This window comes from Mchenga conophoros, linkage group LG3 (genome assembly GCF_057382185.1).
Source record: "Mchenga conophoros isolate Kocher_MC1m ecotype Shallow Benthic linkage group LG3, M_conophoros_male_GT1.1, whole genome shotgun sequence".
In the NCBI taxonomy this organism is placed as follows: Eukaryota; Metazoa; Chordata; class Actinopteri; order Cichliformes; family Cichlidae; genus Mchenga; species Mchenga conophoros.
Window position 1 is genome coordinate 71,733,608 of NC_140528.1, and position 13,000 is coordinate 71,746,607.

The 13,000-nt window shown below is 40.5% G+C and overlaps 1 protein-coding gene across 27 annotated transcripts in view; it reads left to right on the forward strand.

Annotated features, from left to right (window-relative positions):
* Nucleotides 1-13,000, forward strand: part of ptprda (protein tyrosine phosphatase receptor type Da) — a 418,286-nt gene that overhangs the window by 199,126 nt on the left and 206,160 nt on the right. For all 27 annotated transcript variants that reach the window (XM_085267046.1, XM_085267055.1, XM_085267050.1 and 24 more), the window contains exon 8: nt 12,003-12,050. The gene's annotated coding sequence lies outside the window, so the exon portion shown is untranslated. The remainder of the gene's footprint in view (nt 1-12,002; nt 12,051-13,000) is intronic.

Sequence of the window (13,000 nt, forward strand, 5' to 3'; positions counted from 1 at the left end):
TTGTGATTGAACACATAAAACCAGTGATTTGAACAAACCGCTGGTCAGTGTTTTTATCAGGAAGGAACATTTTCATGGTCAAAACGTATACAAATGGCCAAGGCTACATAATCACACATGGATTAATGCACGAAGCCCAAAATCTTGCCTACACCAAGGAGGCACAGAGTTAGCATGGTAACATGTTTAAATTAGCACTGTATAGTCAAGCGTAAAAGATTTTAGAAAGTATGAAAGTATCAAACTTTAGCATATAATTTAAAATACAAAAGGCACCTCCACTGCAAACAATAAATAAATAAAATAAATAAAAAACTTTTGTTAGGCGTTACAGTGTGCTACACTATTTTTTGACTGTGCTTTAACAAGGGAAGGCTGGTCGCTGTATTTGTCGCCAGGAAATGTGATGATTACTTTTTAAGGACATGCTTTTGGATCAGTGTCACTGCAGCAGCAAGAGTGAAAGTTGTGCCGGATGTGCGGATTTGAACGGGAATATTAAATTACACCTGCTTTTGATAATAATGCCGGGCATGCTGAGTATCTGTGACAGTCCAAACCCACCCTGAGGACACAACAAATTGTACCTGCTGTTCCCGATGGGCTGTCCAGGTGTGCTAATAATTTCTTCATTTTAAAGACTGTTTACTGCTCGGTGCCGTTCTTCCTGTTCTCAAAGGGCTCAATGCAGTGCTGTGAAAAATTAAGTAGATCTCATGATTCAATAGCTTGTAGAATCTTTGGAGAAGAATCATTTCTGCATGACTTGGTTGTAAAAGACTTTTGGGGACTTTTTCTTTATAGTGGCGCTTTAGTTCACTGAAGTTTGCAAGTATTTGTTTATGCACAGAGTTCTTAAAGTCCCACGACAGCATTTCAATCAGACCGAGGTCTGGACTTTGACTGGGTCATTGCGATGCCTCGACTCTTTTCTTTTTCAGTCATTCTGTTGTGGATTTGCTGCTGTGCTTGGGATCATTGTTCTGTTGCATGACCCAGTTTGGGCGAAGCTTCAGAAGTCAGACTTTCTTTTTCGCAGGACCGTATGGCATGTGCCAGAACCACACAGACCATTTCCTGAAGTCTGCTGTGACTGTCAAGCCCCATGGTCCAGGAAAGCCTTATATGTGATTACCTCATCATACAGTTCTGCAGACTCCCATATTTGGCATGGCCACAGCCAGAGACTAGAGATGCCAAAAGTTCAGTTACACTTTTAGATAGTTCTTGCCAACAAATATAGCAGGAAGTATTTCACATTCTGAGGCTGGATCATAAAATAAATCAATTTTACACTGTGTGGATACAAATTGGGCTGGGGGTGATTTATCATTTTACTGGTGTCCAGGCCATTTTGGGTTAAATTAGGGATTTTGCAATGAGGAATGACGTGTTATTTGCATTTTTTTTATGGCACCGAGTCACCCGCAAAATACAGAATCAAAAACCTTGTAAATCAGAGGGAATAGTTGGAAAGTCTCTGCTCGGTCTCGTAATCTGTCTCCTGTCTTAACAAGAGGTGTCTGAGGCAAGAGTGGGGAAGAAACCCAAGTCTCACTGGTACAATTACAGAAGTGCACTGCAGTCACTTAGCCTGCTAATACACGGTGTGATATTAATTACTGTTTGTAAACAATGCACTTTGCAGAGATTATTGCATGCACTCTGCGTCCTCCATTTGTGTTTGGTAATTCTCACAAGTGATTAAGTGGTGCAGCAAGGACAGCTGTTCAAGATGAGTTCATTGGCATGTTTAATTAATTGCACTTGAGATAATTATTCAATCATTACTTTGATTAATTTTCTGCGTCCCAGATAATGCATCAAACGTCTGCTCGACGTCAATAGTTTTGAAAGCATGAGTAAAACAAGCCAAACCGATTTTGGGGGGTTTTGATTTAGGACTAAAGTAAGCTTTTGTTTCCGAAAATAATGCCAATGTCAGCCTGCCACGATGGGAATTCGTTATTTTGAACGCATGGTTGATCTGAACAATGCTAATGCTCACTTAACAGGCATACCATAAAGGTTGCTGTAACACCTGTCGAGCCAACACATCAGCATCACCCTGCCACCGCTCACTTCCCTGTTTTAAACTCATTTCAGTCTGCGTTGCGTTTAGAACAGGCTTATTCTTCACCTCCTCAGATATGCAGGGTAGTGGCAACATCCAACTGAAGGAAAGCCAAGCAAATCGTTTGTGAGAGATCTTGTCAAACAGATTAATTCCCACCCTGGGCCTTGGGGTTCTGGACCGTTTTTCTGTCATGCTGCTTTGCCAGGCTTCCTCTTGATAATACCCCAAAGATAAAATTAATTGTGCAGGGAGATGTGGGATGGGGAGTATCTAAAAGGACCTTGAGCAACACATGAAGCTCTCTTTTCCTCTCCGCTCCTCTGCATGTGAAAACACAGAAACAATCAAACCGTCAAAAGCATGACAGATTGCACCGATGATCGCTAACTTTGTTAAGAAGTTTCTGGAAGCGGGAGGTCCTGACAGAAATGTGAAGGGACAAAATCAACCCTTGTGGAATAGCCTTGTCTTCAAATGTCTGTGCTTAAATTACCGTCAAAGTGGAATCCCCTCACTTCATCAGCAGTTTACAAAGAAGCACGTCACACTAACATTTGCCTGCAGCTGTCTAGCTGTTCATCTGCAGGCTGAAGCACATATTCGTCTCTTCTTTGACGCCGATGTTCAGAGTTTAAACAAACTAAAGATGTGGCAGAAATTTAGCATTGACACAGAATCTAATACAAGAATATGAGTCATGCTAACGGCATTGTGATGCAACACAGTACTTAGGCAAATAACCGCTTTGCGTCACTGTTATAAAATGCTAATATTAGTAATGACTGAAGTGCTGTTTTTTTTCTTTGGAGCCATTTGGTCAAAAATGTAATATTAAACTAATATAGTTAGTGCCAACTGGATCATCAAGTTGTTAAAGTGTTAGTGTGGATGTAAATTTCGATGCGATTCATGGGATAGCTATTAAGGCATTTTATTGACAAAGCCTGAAGACAACAAAAGTCTCAGAAATCATCCTCCTGAGACTAGTGGATGCCTGTCTAAAATTTCATGACAAGCCATCCCTTAGTTACTGAGGTTTTTCTAACCACAATGCTAGCTAAAATGCTAGCTAAAAGCTGCTATAAATTTCAATGGGATAGCTATTTAGGCATTTTATTGACAAATCCTAAAGACAACCAAAGTCTCAGAAATTATCTTCTTGAGACCAATGGATGCCTGTACAAAATTTCATGACAAGCAATCCCTTAGTTACTGAGATTTTTCTAACCACAATGCTAGCTAACCACAATGCTAGCTAACCACAATGCTAGCTAAAATGCTAGCTAAACGCTATTTTTCCTGTTCATACTGCCCAATCAGCTATACCTACAACACCGGAGCCAAATGCAGACACACTTGTGTGAAGCAGACCTTTTCCACAACCTCCTGTCGCCATGTGTATCTCACTACATTACAGAACAAGTGCTGATCCCTGCTGTGACATTGTCTCTGTCTTCACCATTGCCCTTCAAAAGCTGCCCAAAGAGCAATTGAACCAAGAACAAAAATCCATAGAGGGCAAAACAGAGGAGCAGGTAGACTGTGGCAGCTGTACTTCTGCTGTTTTTTAATAGCTCCTTGGCAGTGGAGCTGCCCCTGTCACCTCTACTGCAGATGGTGCAAATGAGCCTTTATATGCTGCTGTTGGAGACTGTGGACATGCAGCCAAAGCCCAATCGCAATCCATGTTTGCATGGAGAGATGACTCAAACAAAAGTGTTGCTTTTAGTTCTGTCAGAGTCAAAACACATTTTCAGCTGCCTGAGAGGTAAAAAAAAAAAAAGACAAGAAAAAGAAAACATGTTACTACTAGTGCTTAAATCAGGATTTTTGTCAGCTACAGTATTTTTTTCCTGCACACTAGAGTGACTGTTGTTGCAGCTCTTGCTGTAATTTGTATATTTTTTAGTAGCATATACTGAGATGTTGGTACTGTCAAGAGTTGTAGTATTTTATGAATAAGAGATGAGATCATTGAACTGCTTGCTGCACATCCGTTCCTTTGCAGAGGCAGTCAAACTGTCGTCCGAGCACACTTAGAGCAAAACAGTTCTTGAGAACAACAATGTTTGGCAGTTTCCATTTGTGTGGATTTGAGTCTCATTTTACTGAGAACTTCCTGCTCGTACTCTGTGCACGTACACAAAGGCAGCCCTGTGATAACCCTCACAGTCCCTGGGCAGTCTACATCCAACAGCTTTGAGCCTTAGAAGTTGCCGCTGTCACAGTGTGACATCATGAGCTGGGCTGGCAGTGTCCCAGTGGTGTTCTCCTTTGGAGCCAGAGATATTCTTCGACAGAGCTCATCCTGTGATTCCACAGTGTCACTCACGGGCCCAGACAGCCAGGATGACAGCCCTGGAATGAGAGCTCAAGAGCAGGTAGAAACTGTTGACAGGACCCTGGGGAGCAATTATGAGCAAAGCCCCACGGGCTTGCTCAAAGGAAACCACAGCTCGTTTAAGTCGATTAAAAACCAAACCCGCACCCCTGTTAAGGGATAGCACTTCTTGCTAGATTGTTGGACAAAAAAGTTTGATGCTCAACTGGTGACGGATTAATAATAAAAACTCCAAGGGGTTGTCAAAACTAAAGAGTTAAGCTTCAGAGTAAATTAGACTATTTGGATTTCCTGTCAGCAAAATCTTGTCAGTCGTCATCTGTGAATCAGTGAATAGTAAACGTAGTGATGTGATTAACAACTTGACCTTTTGCGAGCTTTTCTACTCTTCAGCACTTGTGTTTTTAAGCCTAGAAAATCCAACAGGAATAAATTCAATAGCTACGTTTGACACTCAGCACTTCACTCTCTTTAAAATACCTTGAAATAATCAAGGCAGACAGGTAATGGTTTGGAATAGGATTCAGCTTGCTGCCCTGTGACAGACATTTCCAATTAAAAAGGGTAAATAACTTGAGATTCATCTATTTCACCCTGTCCCGAGATATATCAGTCTATCGTGCTTTAAATCCGTTCAGCCCTGAAATGGTAATATCACAGATTTGGATTTCCTAGGAAAGAGAAATGTCATATAGTTCCAATATCCTCACACTGCTATTTAAATCTCCCTACCCTGTCTGTGTTAGAGTTTTCACGAGGCAAACGGAGCATGGGAGGAAGCCAGTGATATTATAAACATTATATTGTAGCTGGAACTTTACAGAGAGTGTGTTTGCAAGACTTTTGGATTTGGCTTTTTCTGGCAGCAGTGTGCCAAGGCGTACGTTGCTCACAGGTGGTAATGCCATAACTTTTACAACCCACTGTTCTACCCGTGGGATGCAAACTCTATGCGTTACTTTCACCAGCTGCTACTATGCACAATTATTTGGATTATTGAGAGCTACTACGTGTTACACAAATATGAACATGTAGTTTGTACCAGTAAATTAGACTATGAATTCACTGATTCAATGGAGTTTGGTAATTAAAACAACATTGTAGAAAGGAAAGCAGAGCAAATGAAAGGAAAAACACAGACATTGTGAAAGAGTCAGAAAATCTTTAATTGAGATTTTGCTCACATGTAAACCGCATGACATAGTGATAAGCATGCTGACAGTGTAGGATCAAGCGATTAATCCCCCAGTCGTACAGGCTTAGAGGTTAGCCCATGACTATCTGGCAACCACGAGTCGTGAGGGAAAAATTAGCACTCTCCAACCAGTTGCAAGAGGTTGCTGGAAGCTGATAGCAGTCTCTGGGGAAAATGATTGCTAAAAACTCAGAGACCATTCAGTGACCCCTATTTTTCCCTAGTGACCCTTTAGGGAAAAATGTATTCTCTCAAACCGGTTTGCAAAAACCTCCTTGTGATTGCCTTGGTTGCTAGCATATTGCTGCAAAAATGTGATTAGCTAAACAAGCTAATTATGTCGTCAAACTGACACGTGTAAACTTGAGGTTTGTGAATTTCAGCTGTGGGCTAGCAAGATGTCTGTAAAGCATATCTTCTCCTTTTCAATATAAAAGATGTAGGCTGAATATCCCTGTCTTACTGTATCCATGAAATGAACTAGCATGTTGATCTTGTATGACGCTGATCATATCAAAATACCGGCTATCTGTAAGCAAAGCTGGAACTTTGCACATGTAGACTAGACGAGGGGGAAAAAACCTTTTGAATATCAGGCAATATTTTCTTCTTTTTTTCTGTCCAAAGAAGGAAGTAGGTTAAGTTGTGCTTGCATGAGCTGTTTCATTTTTGCTAAATAACAACCCCTTTCAAAGCTGTCTAAACTGATCGGCGTTGTCCGGTCTGATGTTGTGTAACCTCACAGATACTTTGAGCTACCTCCTTATTTCCCAAGGGGAGGCCACAATGGATGGATCCTCATGTTTGTTACACCAGATGCCCTTCCTGACATCATTTATCTGGGCTCTGGATCGACATTAAGAATACATTAGCTTGTAACCCCTGGGGGGCGAAATTGAACTAGGAAGCTTTCCCTTGTAAGCAGCTGTGTTAACTACCACACCATAAAGCCACTGTCTGATGTACTATAACCTGATACTTGTCGGTTTTGGTAGCTCATATCCTGACAGCAGTGCAGTTTTCGGCTGCAACTCTCTACTCCGCTTTAACCTCCAACTAATCTTCTGGGGGAGGGTTTTAATTCAGACTGTAATTTCTGCTCTGGTACTATTGTTATATAGAATTTAAACAAAGTCTAAATATTATGTATTTTTCCCCTATAACCCCATAACCTAAAATTTCTGACATTATTCAACTGACATTTACTACATAAACCAAACTTTTTCCTGGCCTGATCTCAATCTGGCACAACTGGTTGCGCAGACCAGTGCTGCGAGTGTGATGAATGGGCCGCCTTTGGCCCAAAGCTTGCCCAACTGCTAATAACCAGAGCTGATTTCAAGTCCAAATTACCCCACATCCACATATGCATCCCAAAAGCTCAGCCAAACTTGGATTACTGCTTTTCGAATACAAGTGAGCGACATTTAGCTGTAATCAGCTCCACTTGGCTGACTACCTGCACTACTGTAGCCTGAGTCTTGCCCTGCTTTTGCCTCGATTAACTCCAGCCTGCACTGATGAAATGCAGCATCATGATAGTGGGGAACATCCAAGGGATGGAAAAAGTCTTCTTTTTTAAATAAATAAAGTGACATGACTCATTAATGTGATGGATGACTTTGCAATTTTCTGGGACCTCAGCATCGACCCAGCCCCACCAGCCCCCTTCAGGAGTACCCCTTGTGGGCCATTCCCAGGTGAAAGCTGGACATTTAAACGTGTCCCTTTTAAGTGCTGAGGCAAGCAGGTCCGCTGGGCAAATGATTGCCCTTTTTAGCTCTTGAAGCTCCTGAGGACCCATTTAACTGTGAAAATAAAATTGTTACATTCACCTAATAGCCAGTTAGTCTAAATTATACAGCAATATTTTAAATGACAAAAACAAAAGCTAAAAATAAATAAGAATATAAATTAAGTTAATTATCATCTGTAAACGCTAAGTGGAGCACATTTTATAGATTGAGAACCAGCAGATTTAAAACAGACTCTTGCTAGTTTGTTTTAATCTTGTTGACCAAAAATGTAAATTAGGAAGGGCAATTTTTGTTCATGAAGGAGATCATGACACATTTAGTTAATCCGTCGCTGTCAAAGCCCAATACTTTTAATCTATGCTATTCAAGTTCTAATTGCGCCTCAGTCATGTTTTAAATTATCTGATAGCATCATAGCTTTAAACTTGAAAGAATCCACATTCAGAAATAAGCTTAAAAAAACATTCAACCTTTCTCGTAGATTCATGAATGTTTCAAACTAATTTGATTGTTCTATCAAAGTCTCTGTGACTTTACCAAAATAAAGTGTGTGAGAAATGTGAAACCTTTTACAGCAAATGGTGTAATCCTTTGTATTTTCACCACCATATTACACCATATTATACAGTACACTGTGTATACAGTGCACAGCAAACCCCCAGACAAATCGTGTGTTTAGAGTCGATGATCACAGTATGTAGTCTGGTGTGATGGAGTCCTGCCTACACTTTTTGATGGCACTAAATGTTCGCAGTTTCAAAAAAGTCACTTGAGATAGAACTGATCTATATACGGCAGCCCTGATGTTGCATAACACGCTGCCTAAGTACTGATTACTGGCAATTATGTCCAGAGACGGCTGACACAGTCAGATCTATTATAATGCATCCACTCTACAGACACTCACAGAGTTGTACCCTCGCTATCGGTGGGTGACTGGACTTAGTTTCTATGGGAACCAAAGTGCAACACACACTGGTAAAATGAAAATACAGCTGTTGTTGTTCAGACAAACGGTATAAAGCAAAAGTAAAGCCGACTGTTTTAGAACTGCTACGAGCTGAGCAGCTGTTACACTAAAGATATCCCAGCTTATAGTTATAGTATATATACTCATAGTTTTTTGCTGCCGGATGGGGAGGGGTAACAGCACTAGATGACAAAATCCATTACATATGTGATTGAGCTTCATACTTTTGCTATGCTAAACTCTGAATGTTCAATGATAGCAGAGTTAGGTGGCAGTTCCAAACCTTTTTTGTGCCACGTACTGGTTTATGTTCGACAATATTTTCACGGACCGGCCTTTAAGGTGTCGCGGATAAATACAACAAAATGAAACCAGTACCAGTACCAAAAAAAAGAAGATTTATTCATAACACATGGGAAAACAACCAGGGAAACAGAGTTAACGAGAAAAACGATAATAAAATAACGAACCCTGAAAATCATAAATTTCACAGCCCGGTAACAAATGACTCAAGGACCGGGGGTTGGGGGCCACCGCTTTAGATAGTCTTAGCTGGTTAAAGTATGAACTTACAGCTGCACAGCCAGCTTTAAATAACTCAGATGTTTGTGCTTCATCAACAATAAAGAAATGATATCACATTAGACCCCAGTCACACCAGCCCAAGGACCCATTTAAGTGTGTTTCTCGATCGGTTGGCGTGTGGTTCCTGGACAATGAGGACAGTTGCTGAGGCAGGCAAGTTTATTAAGTCCGATTAATGCGGACCTAGAGACTGATTAGTGACCCCCCCCCCTCCAGTGAACGTTTTCTGTGATTCGAGTTTTATTACCACTTGACAAATGTTTGCAGACAAGTTGGCATTTTCGATGCGAACTACTACCCGCTTGGCATCCACTTTTTGTGAGAGATTTAGCCTAGCAAAAGCCTAAACCTCCAGCAGCGACATGCCAACCGCACTTAGTCAGGAAACACACATTTTTCCCTCTCTGCCATAGATCCTGTGTAGCTAAACTTTAGCTCTTCTTAGGCAATTGAATTCTAAATTATTCAATTTCAGCCTTCTGGTGTTCATTCTAGATCTCTTTCAGTCCTCTTGTGTGCGCATATGCATCATCACAGAAAACTGTGGTCTTGGAGTCATCGGCTGTATCGGGAACTACCAGAAAAGCAGCTTTGAGGCAGGATTATTTATCTCTTTTTTGCATATAACACAAATAATGTGTGTCATTAAATAAAATTGAATTGTAGAGTTCAGGATAGGTGTAGGTGTGATCACTTTGAGTTTTCCTAAAATACTGTGTCAAGTGCAGATGCACCTATTAATACCACACAAGTGGATCTTCTTAATTAGTGTCTCCAGTCCCACATTCCCAGTTTGAATACCACTCAGGTCCAAACTTCCAGTATGAACTTCTCCTCTTTGGCAGTATCAACATATGTGTCTCCATATTAATCTTTCTCTGTCCTTTTGATTATCTGTGCACGTGCCTCAAGGGTCATTCAGATGTTTTGCTTGAAGGGCTGTCTGGTTTTGACAAGTGCCCTACTCACCTGTGTACATGGCATGAATAGAACACAAAGTAAATATGTCCTCCCTTATGGTAGGTCAGACTACAAGGCAGTCCACTTTTCTGCACACAGTGTTGCAGGTCTAAATCAAGAACTGAATTTCAACACAGTGGCATACGAAGCTTTTGCCTCAAGGGCCTGATTTCCTTGTTCTCTGGTGTTTTAACAATGAGGCTGTTCTTGACAGTCCAACTGAGGCAGTCATGTTTAAGTGGCCCTTGAGCCCAGCCTGTTTTGTGTAACAGAGTTAAAAGCACTAAAGTGCATCAGGACTACTGATATGTGCCCAATAAATATCATCAAGCCAGTCCTTCCAAATGCAAAATCAAACCAAAACAAAAAATACATGAAAGATTACCTCGTTGATCAGCCTAAAGATGGTTAATGTCATGTTTACCTTCTTTTGAAGCTATCACTCAGTGATATTCAATAGAATTAGGATCAAGACTCAGAATGGTCCAGTGTTTTCTACTTATTCTTGTTTTCATTCATTTTATCTTATATCTCATTATGCTGTTGGAAAAACCATGACCAGCAACTGCCTGGATACCTTGATTTTATTGTGTCCTTTGCAGATTCAAGCACACTGTGCCTAATGCAGCAACACGACCCTATGGTGTGTGATGGTGTACTTTTCTTTTTTTTTAAAAAGTTGTTTTTTTTTCTACCATGACCACAAGGCTGATGTGACTTAGCACAAAGCTCCAATTTTGTTTCAGCTGTCCCAAGAAAACTCACCCAGAAGCACTGTGGCTTGAAGCCCACTTTCATTTAGAAGGTAACACATGGTGCGGCTAGATACTACTGCGAGTCTTAATCTCTAAAGTCAGGTTGTATCCATCCTGACGTTTTCTTAGCTTTTAGTTTTGCACTTTAAACTACCCCCCTGTTAAATCTGGGGTCAGGTTTCCTCTGGGCCAGAGGTGGGCAAATACTCTTCCCATGTCTTTACAAGCTTTTTAGTGTGGCCCCCAACAACATTCCCAGTTTCCCATGTTTCCCCTTGGGAAAATTAATTTCCCTCCCCTGCTCTAGCCCATGTCAGCATCTCCCTGTGAATCTTTACCATGACCACACGTGGCTATTACAGTTTTATCCTCTCAGATAACTTATGTGTGTGTGTTAAATGTGGCACACATGATGATGATGATGACAAATAACACAATAATTGGATCGCTCCATTTGTCAGGGCTGAAGATTAAAACCATGTTATACTAATTAAAGTCTGCTTTAAATATGACTACACGCACATTTATATAGCAACACTTGGAAAGGGATTTGTCTGCGCTATTTTAGACTACGGTTCAGTTCTTTTCGCACATTCTTTGTTTAAAGTTAAAGCGAGCCAACATCATAATAGTGGGCATAGCCCTGTGTCAACTTTGTCTGAAACTTAGCAGTTCGTAAAGGAACTTAGAATAGAATCAGCGAACTCTGGACACCTCTCAGAGTTAGCAGTAAGGGTAAACATTTTCATTTCATTTAAGTGCCCATTTAAACATATATACACAAAAGCTTTATGTGCATTTTCATTCAAAGACAACACAGAGATGATTTCTCAAAGATGCATCTTTGCATGTTAACAGCAGACTTCTTTATAGTACATCGTTACATTTCCAAGCTCGTATTACTATCATCCTTCAATCCTAGACGTTGTACTGTATCACAAAATATCCACATAGTACTCCATAGTTTAAACACTACACTGCAAAAATTGTGCTATCTTAGTGTCAGCACAAATTCTTACACAACAGAAATTGTTGACAAGAATCAATCATAATCTAACTTTAAATATCAATGCAGTTAATTTACTTTCAGCTGGCTAAAGTCAGGCATGTACCTGTGAATACTGTACTTCTGCCACTACCAAAGAACTGCTGCTGCAGACGGGATGATCCTCTTATAGGCTCGGCAATCTGGGACACTATTCCCACTTCTTACTTTTGCCAATTTGCTCCTGGAAGCCCCTGAGTCCTTGTCTTCATTAAAGGAGTTCCTCATTGATCAATCACTGTCAGGGGAGTTGCCCTGTAATTGCACTGAGGCGTAATCATGACTGACGTCTCCCCCCCCCCCCTGCTCTGTCACAGGTCTCGGGAGAGAGAATGCTCCATGACTTTCACACCTTCGACCTCAAGGTAGGCCCCTCTAAGGATTTTACTCTTCCCTTTGGGGTTTATCTTTAACGTTATCAGGTTTTGGACTGATTATCGTCACTCATGCATGTGTTTGTGCATGTATGTTAATGGCGATGGGGACAGGTAAGTTAAGATTTTGAATAAATATGAAATATATTTTTCACTGATACGACTGATTTCCTGTCATAGATGCGATAGACTATATTATGTGTATTCATTTAAGAATTTTTCTACGTAATATATTTATACTTAGAGATACACTCTGTAAAATACACAGAGGTTCTTCACTGACTTGAAAAGAACACTTAACAGACAGCAGACGGGGAAAAAATGCTAATCTTGGCCTCTCGTCAAGTTGCTCATGGAGCTAATGTTGTAGATTAGCAGTTGCTGTAACCTTCAGCTTGTCATTTTCCCAAGCAAAAGTGTCTGCAAGCACTCTTGATGTTTTGTACTTATAGGAGACTTTAGATAACCAATTTAAAATCCAGTATTTTGTAACCCCTGTGTGTAATCTTGGCATTTACATGCTCTAACTACACGAGCAGGCTCAGGTAGACAAAATTGAATGCTAATGTGATGCATAATATGAAGCAATAGTTTATCCCAGTTATTCATTTATTTGACATCAAGATCTTGACTTTATTGAATTATATTTTTCCCCCTCCAACAATGTGGCTAAGGCTTTTTATGCATGACGCATAAAGTCCTGAGCTGCTTTGTTTTATGAGACATAAACTAATACATACAGTCATTTCAGTGTTTCCCTGTGCTTTAGCTCCAAGTGTTTGGAAATGAATACGTTCCTGCTCACAGTTAACTTTTCACAGCTGTAGCACATGCAGAAAGGTCACATGTAAGTTTGCCATCAGCTCTGTAATGTGTGATGTCAAGCCAGCACATAGATTTTTGGAGTATGACTTGCAAAAGATGCAAAATGATTGGTTGAT